Source organism: Olea europaea, chromosome 9 (assembly GCF_002742605.1).
Source record: "Olea europaea var. sylvestris chromosome 9, O_europaea_v1, whole genome shotgun sequence".
NCBI classification, from domain to species: Eukaryota; Viridiplantae; Streptophyta; class Magnoliopsida; order Lamiales; family Oleaceae; genus Olea; species Olea europaea.
In genome coordinates this window covers 3,880,676-3,896,783 of record NC_036245.1, presented here as the reverse complement: position 1 = coordinate 3,896,783, position 16,108 = coordinate 3,880,676, and the positions used below count along the sequence as shown (strand labels likewise).

At 31.2% G+C, this 16,108-nt stretch overlaps 1 long non-coding RNA gene across 1 annotated transcript; it reads left to right on the top strand.

Moving 5' to 3' along the window:
- The first annotated feature begins 12,924 nt into the window (after positions 1–12,924).
- Positions 12,925–15,645, top strand: LOC111399450. Its single transcript, XR_002703660.1, has 2 exons — positions 12,925–13,096; positions 14,499–15,645. It is a non-coding gene; the product is annotated as an uncharacterized LOC111399450 (long non-coding RNA).
- Positions 15,646–16,108: the final 463 nt, after the last annotated feature.

Here is a 16,108-nt window from a genome sequence, read left to right as displayed (position 1 = left end):
TTAGTGCAAATTACTTGGCTGCCGTGGTTTGCAAGCGATTGTGTCAGCCCAAGAATTTACCCAGTACATACCTGAAGGATAGTGGTTGGGGGTTCCCCTGTCATAAAATAAAAAATAAATAAATAAATAACTCATAATCATACTAAAAGAATGACATTTCACACCATTCCTTGCATTAATTGAAGAGTGGTCAATTGGTGAGCGTCATGTGCCAAGAATTCTTTACACATTACACAATTAAAATTTTTACAAAAACAATATCCTTAAACTCATAGTCCCTACAAAAATACTTTGATTTAATTTATTACAAAATCCGTTAAAATAGAATGTCGTTAAATAAAAGTTTCAAAAAAAATGTAAAATAACCATTCAAAATCAATTTAATACGAACATTTAACCTTCAAACACAAGAAAAAAGGGTAGAAATTTTATTTTTAAAAAAATCCCTTTTTTTAGCAGTGTGCACACTATTCGTGTGAACAGTGTCGCATACCATTCGATACTGTGAATGGTGTAGTTACTGTTCATGATTTTTTAAAATTTTTTTGTTCATATGCCGAATTTATTATTATTCTTTTTTTCTTTATAGGAAAATGTCTATAGGAAAGTAGAACTGTGCTTTGATACCAAATTGTACGCCCCCACAATTTTTTTAGACACGGGGTGTTATGAAAATTTCAATTTTTCCTTTTTGTAAATGCAGAACGACACAAATTTCAACCAAAACGTCAATTTAAAACACGAGATCGGAGTTTCTAAAAATCTAAACATAAATAAATAACTAATTAAACAAGTGGGTCTTTTGAACAATTAAAGCTAACAAATAAAATTGGAGATATCAAACTAATTGTTTATTTTCCTTTTCCTTGGATTTCCTTGGCCGTCCGTATCAGCAATTCGCCACAGTTCCGACCATCCCGAAATAACCTGTAAAGATTTATAAGAGTGAATATTCAAAAAACACCTAGCAAAATACGTGCAATTTCCATATACAAATATAAAACAATAAAAACTGATCTTATGGAGTATATCGGTGACCAAGCGACACACCCATCTTAGGTTCTCTTATAATCCCATAGGATTTCATCTCTCTTTTTATAGATTCTGGAGGTCCATTGGCAATCCATGCATGTTTAATTGAATATAAAAGCATAATGAAACGAAATCACTTGCACATACAGTATCTTACCTCGTCTAATAATTAAAAGAATTCCAATATCTTTTCTACTATCTCGACCATGTCAATAAAATCATGACTGACTTTTTGAAATTATTTTCTCTCTCCGAATAAACTTTTTATTGAGCCTGAAATACCTTATTAAATACGAGCTATTCAACGAGTACCATATTGATATACTTATCATCACTTTGTCAAAATCTAAATATTCAACCCAAAAACATAAGAATTTAAAATATATTTCACTTTAGTCCCTCAACTTTAAAATAATAAAATATAATAGAACGCTTAAGTTTATATTCAAAAATTTTCGGGGGGTTACACAATGGTTCTTGTTTAAGATATGGAACCAATTTGGACTTGAACCATTCGGTTCTGGTTTGGTTTGGTTCTTTCCATTACTTATATTTTCAGATTTGCATTGAGGAGACGATGTTCTATGAAGAAATTGAGTAAGGTAATAAAAATTTTATAAAATATTTTCACCTTACATCTTATTAATTGTAAACGATTTTAGTTTATTTTTATTTATTTTAACTGTCTTTTAAATTATTTTTGTAGAGTTTCTCAAAGTTACAGCACAGGCAATGGGAGTGTTAAATGATTAATAATTGCCTGGAAGGTAAGTGCTAAGTTGTTTGGCTTGGTCATTTTGTCACCACCCCTAGTATTACTTTCAATTTCAACTTTATATTTCAGTTTATTATTTCAGTTTTCTCATGAATGTTTGATGGCTTAATCTAAAGGAATTAATTGGGTGGAGCATAAAGATGGAACTTGATATTATTAACTTTTGTCAATGACTCATTCTTCTACATTAATGAATCATTTTTATTACATAATCTTTTGTATGGGATGGAAATTGATTTGTGTATTCAGATTATGATTCTATTTTGTTTGTTAGTTTAGATTTTTGTGATCTTTATGATTGATAATTCGAACTTCCTGAATTATGATGTTTATTTTTTTTATTTAGTTATATGTTACTAACATATGGATATGATTTTATTTGGCGAGTATGAAAATTTAAGTACTGGAAGCATAACCGAATGGTTCGATTCCAGTTTGGTTTCATATCTTAAAAAAAAAAAAAATCATTAGTTCCATTATAGAAAAAATTGTTGGTTCATGATTCGGCTCGATTCTTTTGGAATCAGAACTAAATGTAAGCATGTCCATCACTAGTGGGTGAGATGAGCGAATTGAGGGATAGGATTTTTCAATTCTGAAATTGAGGATGCTTCACTGGTGCTTATAGAAGTTTATGGGGCCTTGGAAGTTGCGTTTCACATATGGTGATTCTAGTGAGTTATGGTTTAGCTAGGTTTTAATTTTTTTTTAATAATCATAACTTGCCACATGAGATTTTCGTGGACACGTTTAATGAGTAAACAATGGTCATGGTATAAGTTGGGTGAATATTGAAGCATCCAACTCATAAGTTTTTGATTTATGGCAACATGTAACCCCAATCTTTCAAAAATAGCACACCCCCACACCTTTTTCATGATTTGTGTTAAAAACGTATGGTTATAAAAGGCAATCTTGTCCCTAATTTTAAATAAACAAAAGTTGAATATATCCATATTTTAGGTACACCACATTTTAATTTCAATTAAGGTCCTCAATTTTTCAACATTCTATTAATTAGTACATCTCATACGTGATGATAAAAATATTTCCTCTTAGTATGTTTAAAATGAGAGAAAATATTTTTATTGTACTTTGTATTTTTTTATTTTTTAAATATATCTTGTGCATGAAGTCACTTTACGCCTTCTCAACGAATCTTTTGAACTAAAAATGTTATTAGGAATGAGATATACTAGTTAATGGAATGTTGAAAATAAGAAGGCATCAAACAAAGTTTGGAATATTAATTCTACAATAAGTTTGAGAATTTTAATTACAACTAGAACAATTTCCCTTGTACAAGGGAATGGTTCACAGAAGTTTTATAGGTGTTACTAGCAGGAATGGTTAACAGAAATTTTACAGTCTACGCTGTTTACAGGTGCAGCACAACACCTGTTTTGTCCATTTTTTTATAATTATCTTTCAATGCAAAATTGCCAAGTACCCTGCCTGTAAAAAATCTGTGAACCAGCCCATTTTCCCCTCTTTCCCAATTCGCAAAATGACAAGACTACAAAGGCATCAAAGATTCAAAATTCCATATAATGTCCTACCATTTCACCGGTTAACTCATCTCAATGAACCTCATTCACGCATTTTTCTAGTTCACCTATGAATTAATTAAATTTCAGTTAATATAAATTAAGCCAAGTACAAAGATCAATTTGAAATTAGATAGAATACTATCCAAACATGTCAATAGTTAGCTTTATCTTTCCACTACACCAGAAACATAGATCAAATGGAATTTAAAATTCTGGAAATGATAATTCAGAAACAATCATATACTAGAATTTAGTTCGACTGTTATATAAAAGGATATATAATATAAGAATAACAAAATCAGTAGAAGTCACATCTTTAACAACCCTATCTTAGAAAATAACACTCATATATAGTTCAACAGCCACTTATCATATAATTGGCCATTTTTCCCTGTTTTTAAATTATCAAAATGACTTGCTTCTAATTGCATAAAAAATTTCAAAACCAAATTCACCACCAAAAATAGAAAAACAATGGATAAGAAATAAATCTTACAGTAGCCTATTTCATAACAGTGGAGAAACAGATTCCTAGAAATTGAGCTGATCTTAGGCACAATTGAGGGCTGGTATACTTTATTCTTCTATAGGCATACAAATAATAGCAGAGAGTGTAGAGACAGTGATAGTCGACACAGAAGAGAGAGAGAGGGAGAGGGGATGAGATGTCTAGATTGGGATTGGGGGAATTAAATGGGTATTAACTTTTGGGAAAATTAGGTCAAGTACCTCAAAAAAATTAGATATTTGATTAATACTCTTAAACTTAATTAAAATTATAAATCACGTAGTATTTACGTCAAAATCTAACCCCCATACCCGTAGCAGATTGTAGAAAGCTCTAAAGGAGACAATGATTCATTCTACCCTATCCTTCACCATAACTTCCTCACTTACTCTTTCTTCATCCAGCTCCACTACTCCACCTTCACGCAATCAAACAATATTAACCCAAATTCAAACCACCAAAAACCCCACTTCCTTCCAATACCACCACAATAACCTCCTCTATTGCGTAGCTGCATTTTTCTCCTCCACCCATAGTTGCCTACCTCTTCTTCGTTATCAGTACAAATTCTTGACCACTTCGCGTACCATTCAACTCACCAGTCATAAATTTGAGAATAAATGATAAACTCAGAAGTGCTTTGTGGTGAAGTGGTGGATGAAGAAAAGCAAAATACTAATAAGCAAGTGAGGAGAGCGTATCAAATCCACGAAATAGAACATAAGCAGAAACGATATTTGGTGAAATTGATACTTCCAAGCCTAAATTCTACATTCTGGGCATGTTTCATTATTTCAGCCTCCCCCCCCTCTCAAATATTTTGAGTGTGTGTGCAATAGATTGAAAACAAAATTTAATTGATGAGCAAAATTGAACTGGGAAGGAAGATAGTAGTTGCTTGGGAATGGTGAAACCGAGGGCTTTAAGAGGCTGTATGTGCAATAGATTGAAAAAGGAAATTTAATTGTTGAGCAAAATTGAACTGGGAAGGAAGATATTAGTTGCTTGGGAACTGTGAAGGTGGGCGTGCATTGGAATGGTGAAGGCGAGGCTTTAAGAGACAAATTATAAGATAGCTCAAACAAATTGTGTATTTCATGTCTCAACGGATAAAGAATAGTCATTTGAAGTCATTTTATACGAGGCATACAAATAATAAAATTTAGACTCCATTAAATATCATTTGCTACTTTTAAAGACACTTTTTTTTTTAATTGTTCACTTTTTTTCATTTTTTTTTAATATTTGTCACTTTATATCTTCTTGAAAAAGTGACATGATATGTGATATTTTCCTAACATAATCAGCATGTTGATTGTCTTGAATATGTTAAGAACACGATTATCGGTGTTGCACAAATGGATTGTGTTGTTTTGGTGTTTGTCACTTTTTTTTTTTAGTTTGTGTCACTTTTTTGAATTACGAAAAAGTGACACAATTTTTATAAAAAAGTGATATTATGTCTTAATTTTGAACAGTATTTTATACTTCTAAAAAACCTTTCATATAATTTTTCAAAACACCCCTAATTTTAAGGGTATTTTTGTAAGTTGCCCTTAACCTTTACTGTATTTGGCATAGGCTAATGGCTATATAATTTATTATTAATTTCGGCTTGGCACAATGTTTCAAAAAAAAGGAGCAGCTACTGGATCTGGCCTGAGGTTGACACAAGCTATAGCCCGTTCCAGCCCTGGCCTCAATCCGCCAATGATTATACCTAAACCATAGAGTTAGTATTTAACTATAATTTTAACAAAAAAGCATAAAGATTTAATTTAAAATTTTATTTAAAAATAAATTTTGCTTGAAACAATATAATTTTCCATGCATATTACCTATTTTATTACATGGACCATGGCACGGTATATATAATGTAAAACATATAGTTTAATATTAAGAAACCCAAAAATAAATAAAACCCACAACTTAATTTGTTAAAAGCCGAACCAATTTTTGAACATAGCACAGCAATAGATTATTCCAGAAGGGAAAAAAAGGGAACTTAAACAATTCTCCATGCATATATATATTCATTAACGTGAATAGTTCATGCACAACTTTTTTGGCAGTGACTAATCAGCATGCTGTTACGTTTTGCGTGTAAGCGTCAAAATAAATCCATTTGCATAGATATCAACCCCGAAACTTCATGAAATTTTAAATGTAAAATAGGAAACTCCTTATGAGAAGACATATCCAAAATCTGGCTTCCATCAACCACATAGGAGGTGTTAAATATTTTCCAAAACCCCACAGCGACCCGATTTGGAAGATAAACCCACACAGTTTACTTAAAGTGACTTAAAATTGATAAGATTTCAAGTTTTAGCTAACCCCTGAGACTATCAAAGCCCACTGGTTTCATCCAAAAATATCAAGTAATGAATGAGTTATGAATTTCTGAACTCAAGGGTAAAAGCTGAAAAAAAACAAAAAAAAAACGACGACATTAAATCTTATCGCTAACATTTTTGTGATAAACAGTAACTTTTACATTAATTTCCGTAAATATAACTATTACATAAAAATCTTCTTAGAATAGTTCCACAAATGATCTTCATAGAAATCCATTTATTTAAAAAAAATTAAATTAAAAAAGCACATAAACATTTCATAACTGAATAAAAACATTAAGTCAATGGCTTGTCCATGACACGTTGCATCTTCATCTATCATCATCCAAGCTCCGCACAGATCAAGTCAACCTATAGGAAGAGAATTAACTATTGAGTTTGGAACTCAATACATATCATTGGTTCATTTCGTTATCAAATTAGAAAATTTGTACTATAGATTCATGCTATCACACGTAGATGGATTTTTTGACAAAATTCGATATCTATAGAATTATCATAACATGTAGTGATGGAGAATGATATTTCAAATTATAGTAGTGCCGTATCATCGTACCCGAAGGTATAAATTCATTCATACTTTTAACGAAAAACCACAACTTGAAAACAAAATAACCACTTGCACATGTACTTACCTAGATCTGAAACTTTGAAATGGACAAAATTGGATGATGAATGTTGTTTCCCGATGACACCCGATGCTAAGAAATTTGCCTCTTTTTTTCTTACTTTTGAAAATCTTACTTTTACACATCGTTTTGCAATGGATACAAAAATATGTATAATAGAAAAGAATATGAAAGCTTTGGAGCAAATGGAAAAGTTACTCACAATTGGAAAAAAATGTTCGGTAATTATTCCCCAATTAAAGAGAATTGTATGTACGCGTGTGTGTGTGTGTCTATACACACACACACACACACAATTCATCCAAACTATGAAACGCGTGTGAGTAAAACATGAGGTTTAATGCCTTGAATGCTCGACCAAATTAAGAAAACATCATATATATATAAATGAAAATGTGCATGATTGCTTGTTGAACCATTTTATGAGATTAAAATTTATATAAGACATATTGGACTAGTATTGGACTTTCATTTAATATGTAGGACGAGCATAGGGCTAGGCTTGTGGTGTTAGATCATCACATGAGAAAAATATGAGCCTAATTTAATTTAATTCTTCTGGCTTCTACGCCTGTAGCAAACCATAAATAAATTAATGGGTGTCAAGCAAGCATTACGTCAACTCACTATACCTCTATGTGAATCAGGACAAGCCTCAATCAAGAATATTCAATCACCAAAGAATTCAATCAATGATCTCAACAACCATAAAGTGCATCTCTATATTTTACCCAAATTGGCGGATTTTACTTCATGGTCTAAAAAATAACTCACATTTCAACTTCTTGTCGTTCAAAAATCAATGAATTTATAATCAAGCAAGTCAAATCATGAAGAAGAAAAGTAAAAATAATTCACAGAACATCAAATAATAACCAATATACAAAAATTAAAAATAAGGTTCTAAAACTATGTTATATTGGCAATGTTATTCCCAAGGTAGCTTGTTTACTTCACCAGTCAAAGAAGTGCATCAACAAATGCACTAATTAAAAGTTTTATTAAATGAAATGATTGTTTAAACACACTTTTTTCATCAAAATTCATTGTGAGATTTTCCCTCACAACTAATCATTTATTTGCGCAACATGAAAGAAGAAGATTACAAGAAAAAATTGGTGTAAATCATTGGTTTTTAAGGAAGAACAAGAAAAGATGAAGATCTTGCATCAAGAATCCACATTCTTCTTGTAAAATTCATGAAATCCTAGCTTCTTGAATGATTTCCTTGATTTTTCTTTCCTTGGGAATTGAATGATATTTCTATTGAATCCCCAAGAACCACTTTTTAGTTTTTGGATGAAGGTGTATATTTATAGGCCCCAAGATTATGTGAACAACTGTGCCTTTATTGCTTTTTAAGAAAAGGTTGAATTGCAAGATTTTATTTTTCCTCTTCCAGATTCATTCAAGTGGTCTCCAATTCAACCTTTTTCATATAGCCTTAGTCATTTTTTCCTTCAAGTTTTCATACAACTTTGGTCTTTTTTTTAATCCTAAAATTCTATTTTGAAGTCGAAACTTTCAACATCTTCAATGTTGGTCCCCAAAATTTAATAATCATTAGAAATTAGTCTGTATCAACTATTGAAAGCTTGCAATTTAGTTTCCGAATTTTCAAAATGTTGAATTTAACCCCTGAAACTTGTAATTTTCTTTAAACTAGTCAAAGTTGAACGTGCATTGCACGTTATTCTAAAATACTTTATAAGTGATGTAAAACTAATATTTGATACCAATTTGTTGAAGGATTTGATGAGTCTATGACAAATTGAAGAAAATAAAATTTAGCATAAAAATTTAAAAGAAGAAAATTATATTCAAACAGTACTCTCAAAACTCAATTTTCTCTGATTCAAGTTTGTTGCAATGGTCAAATACTATAATGAGCAATCTTTTTATATTACATTTGATACATAAAAATTAATTGTTAACACATAAATTTAAACACCCATTAAAATTTTCATATACATGAATATGAATAAATTTATCTTTAATAACTTTAAGTTCATGTAATTCAAGATTCATTAAGTGAAAATTCATTGAATTTAGGTTAATGTGTATATTAATTAATTGAAAATTAATAAAAAAATTTCATAAATGACAATAATTATGTAGTATTTATTACATATCGAAAAATGAAATGTAAGGTATTATTGAAATAATTGAATTGTAGGGGGTTAAAATTGTCAAAAAATGATTCTCCCTTGATGTGATATTTTAATATATTATAGATAACTCTCTTTTTACTTATAATAAGTTTTGTGCTATTCGATTAGTCTTTAATTGCTTGGAAACCAACTATGAATTAGCTCAAAATTTCCCTCCTTTCATGCTCAATTATATCTAAGTCGGAGTTATCATACAATTAAAATATTTTACACAAAATTAAGCAAATATCCTCTCAACATATCATTAAATAATTAAGAATAAAGGCCCCAAAGAAGAACATAATATGCACTTATCAATTTGCAGAGAAAAGATTAAGGTCCAAATCAAGTTGCACTACAGAATAGGCCGTGGGAGAAGTTGTTTGTACCATTTACCATAGAGCTAGCGTTCACAACTGCATGGTGATGCCTAGACCTACTTTTGATAACTTGATAGGGTCATATAAGGATCAGAATAAATTGTAATATCAAGATTAAATATTGTGGTAGATCAAAACATTGAAATTGTCCTACAAAATCAATTATCAAGTTCTAAAAACTTCCCAAAGTAGGAATTGATGCACTTGTCTTGCCATTCTTGAGGCCAAAACAAACCCATCTTGTCAATGTTTGTCAAATAGGCAGACATTGCAACTAAGATGGCTTTTTTTCCCTAGTGGACAATACACTCCATCTAAATCCACCAATCGCAAGACAACCTAGGTCAGAGGATAACCAATACATATTGATTCCAATTTATGCTCAACTGTGCTACACATCTAGGGTGAAAAATAGGCTAAAAAATAGGGATGACACATGTCACCCGCAATTGGACAGTTTGAAAAATTAAAGCAAAAAACACCCAATCATTTGTCACCACCTTAGTCTGTATCCTTTCCCCTATTTTTAACCATGGCAAATTGGCTTTATTCATTTATGCTATCCAAGATCACCAACCATAGGTGTTGACAAGATAGCCTCGTTGGAGACCAGGGTCTCACGGTATGATCAAAGCAAACCACACTAGAAAAAAGTAACCCAACCTTTGTGATTTGAGATCCCACGAAGAAAGTTCAATGTGACAGAAATAACAGACACTATGTGTGGCTTGTAATACCAATATTTTATCTGTACTCATCCATATGGTGATAGTGCTAACAATAATTTGACGTTAGGAAGGTTTAACCTTGAATGAATACCGAGACGAGAATTCTCATGAGGTATAGGTTACATTCACCCTAAGAAGATTCACCTATGTAAGAGTTGTCACGACGCTATGGCTATGGGAATAAGTTATTCTTTAGATACTATTACTAGAATAAAGATTAGAGCTCATCGCCATTAATAGTGCTACGCGCTATAAACTATAGCTTAAATCGATATTGTGTGTGTAGCAATTGAAGCTTGGCTATAGGGACCTGATTCAAGGATTAGTATATTATGGGTCTCTCAAATTTAAATTATTATCACTAAGTGAGATTCAAGTTCAAAATATTCGTGTACTTATTAGTATTATGTTGCCACTATTATTTATATTTATCTATTTGAAAGTTTAAAACATGTGGGAGATTGTTGTTACATAAAATAAGTTTCAACCTTTCAAAATTAAAACCTAATAATTTTCAGTTTTCCTTTTTAATATTCAAGCTTAGTTACAAAATTTAAAATTCATAATTTTGGATTAATTGTGGGGGATGGAATTTATCTCTATAAAAGGAAGTGATTTTCATTGTGTTAAACACAATTTGGAAGATTATTTTCTAGACATTTCATATTATATTCATATGGTTTTGACAACTCGATAAAGGTTTGTTCTTTACCTCCTTGTGGTCATGCTCATAGATGGAGAACCAGCTGTGAGCCACATGAGTCCTATCTTGGATTGTAATTTTCATCATTGTTCTTACATCCACTTAGTGCAAGCTTTCTTCCAAATGAACCTTCTTTTTGGACAAATCTTTTCAACTCAATATTTATAACATGATGTTCCATTTGAATATTACGAAAGAATTTCTCAACACAAGCAATCACATTATTTATCATCAATGGATCAGCTTTGATACATGGATTCTTGATAAAAATAGAAAAGATTCAAAAAATAAGCCGTTGTATGAAGTGGACTATCAAGTCAATCTTGCTTTTGGCATCAATAATCTCTAAGATTGGCCTATAATTACACTCCCCCTTCAACGTCATTTTAATGACATCTTTCCTTTAGTAGCTCTCCATAGATAAAGCCTATTGAAGGCTTTTTTTCTCCATCAAGAGGCCTAAACACTTTCACGAGTGGAGTGAATACCCTCAAACACAAATCTATCATGTTCCAAAAATCATTTGGAACAACAATATCAAATGCTTCTTTTCCCTTTTTACGCCTGGACCATTTCATTTTATCCCATTCATTTTTAGTCATCATATTTATCAAGTCTTATTTTTTATCAAGTAAACTTCGAAATGTTAAGAAAGATGATGCAAATCTAGTCACTTCTAGCCTATCTCTCTCTCTCTCTCTTTTATTTTTTATTTTTTCTTGTGAACTTTCTCATCAATGCCAATGTTTTGTGATGTGCATAAATGAAGATAGTGAATGGTTTTGCCTTGTTAATCATTCCCTTGAAGATAGAAAGTTTAGAGATTCCTTCAAGCATATGGTTTAAAGTGTGAGAGGCACATGATGTCCAAAACATGTTAGGCCTTTTTAATTCCAACCATTTTGTGATGCCCATATTATTGGAAGCATTGTCGGTTACAATTTGAACCACATTTTGAACCCCAACAACTTTAATACATTCACTAACATAGTCAAATATATATTGACCAGTATGAGCTCCATTTGAAGCTCTCTTTGATAAAATAAATGTGGTACACAAGTCACACAAATTCATGATGCTGCTGCTTCTTTTTTTATCGCTCCAAGCATCGGTTATGATTGAACACCCATGATTTTTTCCACTCTTCTTCTTGATTTTTTAAAGTTTCTTTTGTCCTTTCCACATCTCTCTTAATTGGTATTGGGAATGAGGAATGTAACCCAGCCATATTAACCAAGAGCTTCCACAGATAGTTTCAAACTATCATTGTTAATGGCAGTAAGAGGAAGGTTTCATAAACCCATCTTGCCAAATATCAGTGAACCTCTAATAACCTTTTCTTAGAAATTGCATCATTCATATTTTGGTGTCTCAATTTCTTACTTGCACTCATAGAAGCCTCATTGACATTGATAGACCTCACAAATTGATCTACAGGTCCCACATTAATAGGCCTTTTCCTAGTCCCTCATAATAGAAACTTCATCTTCTTCTTCCTCCTCCTCTATTGTAGGCAAAGATATACCCATGTCTTCCCTCAACTTAGCATTATTCAATAGCTTCTCTATTTTTTTAAAACTTGGACCCTTGAATTGCCTCAATATATGTTACATCCCGCTCTTTTATGGTCAAAATCAAGGAATTATTTAGTCAAAGTCAAATAAGGACTTCAGTAGAAAAAACAACTTTATGGGACTTAATTTGTAAATACTAATACTTAAGAGTTCAAAAATGATACCAAATAAGAATTCAAAGTTTAAATTTTCTATCAATATAATTTAAGGACTAGAGGTTATATGTTATGAAGGGTGGGGCTTGACTTGCAATTATGTAATAGTCATCCACTTCACCACTTAAAGGATAAGTGACTCATTAATTTTCGTATTTTCGGAAAAAAAAAAAAGAACACATAGATAGCAGAGAAGAAGAACCGAGAAACGTGAGAAAGGAAGGAAGAAGAAGAAGAAGAAGAAGAAACAATATAATTTAAGGACTAGAGGTTATATGTTATGAAGGGTGGGGCTTGACTTGCAATTATGTAATAGTCATCCACTTCACCACTTAAAGGATAAGTGACTCATTAATTTTCGTATTTTCGGAAAAAAAAAAAGAACACATAGATAGCAGAGAAGAAGAACCGAGAAACGTGAGAAAGGAAGGAAGAAGAAGAAGAAGAAGAAGAAGAAGAAGAAGAAGAAGAAGAAGAAGAAGAAGAAGAAGAAGTGGAAGTGGGTTTTCAAGCTTGGATTCTCCATTTCTTCAATTTCTCCACTGATCTAGAGAGGTAGGTGTAAGTATGTTGAATTATCTTTTTGAGTTTATGGAATTTAAGGTTTAGCAAAAATTAATGATTTTTGATATATGTTTGAGGCATTAAAAACAACAATAATATTAGTGTTGAAAGTAAGGAAATATGAAATGGGTTTGCAAATTAGAGTATCAATCTTTGATATATGATATAAAACACTTGATTTATGAGGAAATAGAGTGGCTTGATTTATGAGGAATTAGAGTGGGTAAAGGATTTTAGGTTAGATTTTGGTATTTATAATCAATTTTCAAGCAAAATTCATGTGCAGGTGCTATCTTTGAAATTCATCCCAGAAAGTGCTATTTCTGTCAATGGATTCGATTGGTGTCAAATTTCAATAGTCTGGGATTTAGTACTGTTTTTGTCCAGCTTTTGTTTTCTCAGATTTTATAAGTTTGAATGAAGCTAAGTGATAAATTTTGGAGTCTAGTTATTGGATTAAATCATGGATAGGGGTTGTGTGGGTGTAAGGTAGTGATTTTAGGAAAGTATTGAGTAATCTATTGGATTTTATTATGTGCGATGATTGGTTGCTAATAATCAAAGAGCAAATAAGTTAGGGAAATAGAGATGCATGAATAAATATAGAAGTTAAGGAATTACACGATGGTGACGTTAATGGTCATGTTTTAATTTGAGTAATTATATCATTATTTCAAGTGGTGATGTGAAAGTTTGGAAAGTCTATTCAATTTAATCAGATGTCCGTGAGTAGAAAAACTTATATAATTTTTGAAAAATTAATATATTAATTATACTATTAGATTTTGTGCAATTTTGTGAATTTCATGTACGAATACATGATTTTTATGAAAGGTTCTTTCATTATGATATATGTAAAATCATTAAGGTTATACATGGATTAATTACGAATTGGAATATAACATGTGATTTTGAGATCGATCAAAAAAGTACCCATGATTATATATTTCTTCTAATTCATGGAGGGGTCTTGGCCGTGTTCTAGAATTGATTACCAAAGGTCTTGAAACCACTTTTGTTCATAGAGGGGCCCAAAGACTTGTGACGAAAGTTTTTAACCTTAGGAGCAGATTACAGATTTTAATCGGATGGTACATTTTTGGTGGATTACATGTAATGTTATGAGATGATGACATGGATTTGAGTTGATAATTATATCATCACTATGAGATGATATTTTTCAGCGTTACGAGGTGTTTATTATTATTATTATTATTATTATTATTATTATTATTATTATTATTATAATAATAATATTTTAGACTTTGAATGGTTAAATGATGTACTCTCGATTTTCGATAAAATTGCGTAAATGAGAAAGTATAATTATGTTCAAACTTCTTTTCTTACTGAATTATCAACTCATATATTTTTTTCACTTTTTTCTTACCAGGTAACAATCGCGTTTGGGGAGCTTTGAAGAGCTTGTTGATTTAGGAGTCATCGCCACATGACCATTTTAGATTTTTTATGTTCATTGAGATAAGTATATAAAAAAAATTAATTTAGGCCCATTGCATTATATTTTTCATAAAGCGCATATTTTGTAGTAAGTCATAGTCAGCCTTGGTGATGGATTGGGCATCTAATTAGTATCTATCATCGGCACACGTCCTGTTCTCAATCCATTAGGGTGATTCGGGACGGGTCGTGTCAACATACATGTCTTTTCTATTCTTCGCTTGCTCTAGGACATGATGCCACACCTCTTCCCTTGATTCCTACTGCATGAATTTTATGCCTATAAATTCCTGCCTTACTAACCTTACTGCATAACATGCATTTCACATTAGAAGGATTTTTAGGATCTTCCAAAATCAAAATTCCCCATCCAACATCTCTAGAATTTCTTTTTAGATACTAGCTTTGGATTTAGATGTTGAAGAATCATATTTTTCCATTGGTTACAAAGAAAATAGAAACAATATAAAATTTATAAATATTGGGGTTCGGTGTACTAAAAGAAAATATGACTGAAATGGAGACAAAATTACAAGTTCTGTAAATATGACAGAAATTGAATCACTAACTTCAACAAATCTAAAAAAATTTATTCCCCTTTATAGTGGGTTTGTCTCTTTTGCAGATTGAGATGGAGATATCACCAACTTACTGTAGAAAGTGCCGAAGTGGATGTTAGACATGGAGTAGAGGAAGTTTGGGGACTTTTGCTTCGTTCAAGTCTGCCAAAGTGGATGTTGGATTTTGAAGAGAGGAAGTTTTGTGACTTTTGCTTCAATCAAGATGCTGTTTCTCTCTCTATGGCAGACGAGAAGGAAAAAATCAGTCTCTTGAGTTTTAAAATTAAGAATTGTAATTAAAAAAATTTTAATAATAATGTGTGCTTTAAGAAATCAATGCTTGCTGGTCAATGATGACAGCTAAATTAATCGCTAAGACCCTAGGCATGACGTCATGCCTATTAGAACACTAGCTTATTAGAACACTAGCTAAAATAAAAAGATTTGTATTGCAAATTGGGCAAGGTTTCCATTGGACTTGTTTTGATGGCTTAATAGCAAAAAATGTCCTTACGTTTAGTTTTTAGTGTGTAAAACATCCCTACGTTTCAAATCTTTGCATTTTCATCCATATTTTCACGTTTCATTGTGAAAAACATAATTTTCACCAATTTTTAATATAAAATGACCAATATACTCTCATATTTAAATAAAAGGAAAATTAAAGCACAAATTTGCAATTATATTCTCAAACATTTTAAAAACTACAAATGAGTCCAAATAAATTATTAAAATGGTAATTAGCACCAAATGTCAATAACTCTCAATATTATTGTGCAAAACGTCCTTAACTTTTATTTTTTTGAATGGTGTAATTAGCACAAAACATTCTTACCTTTCAATGTTATTGTGCAAAATGTCATTATCTTTATTTTTTTATTTTTGCATTTTCACCCCTAATTTCACATTACATTTGCGGAAAATATCATTTTCATCTAATTTTTCAAATATATATATATATATATATATATATATATATATA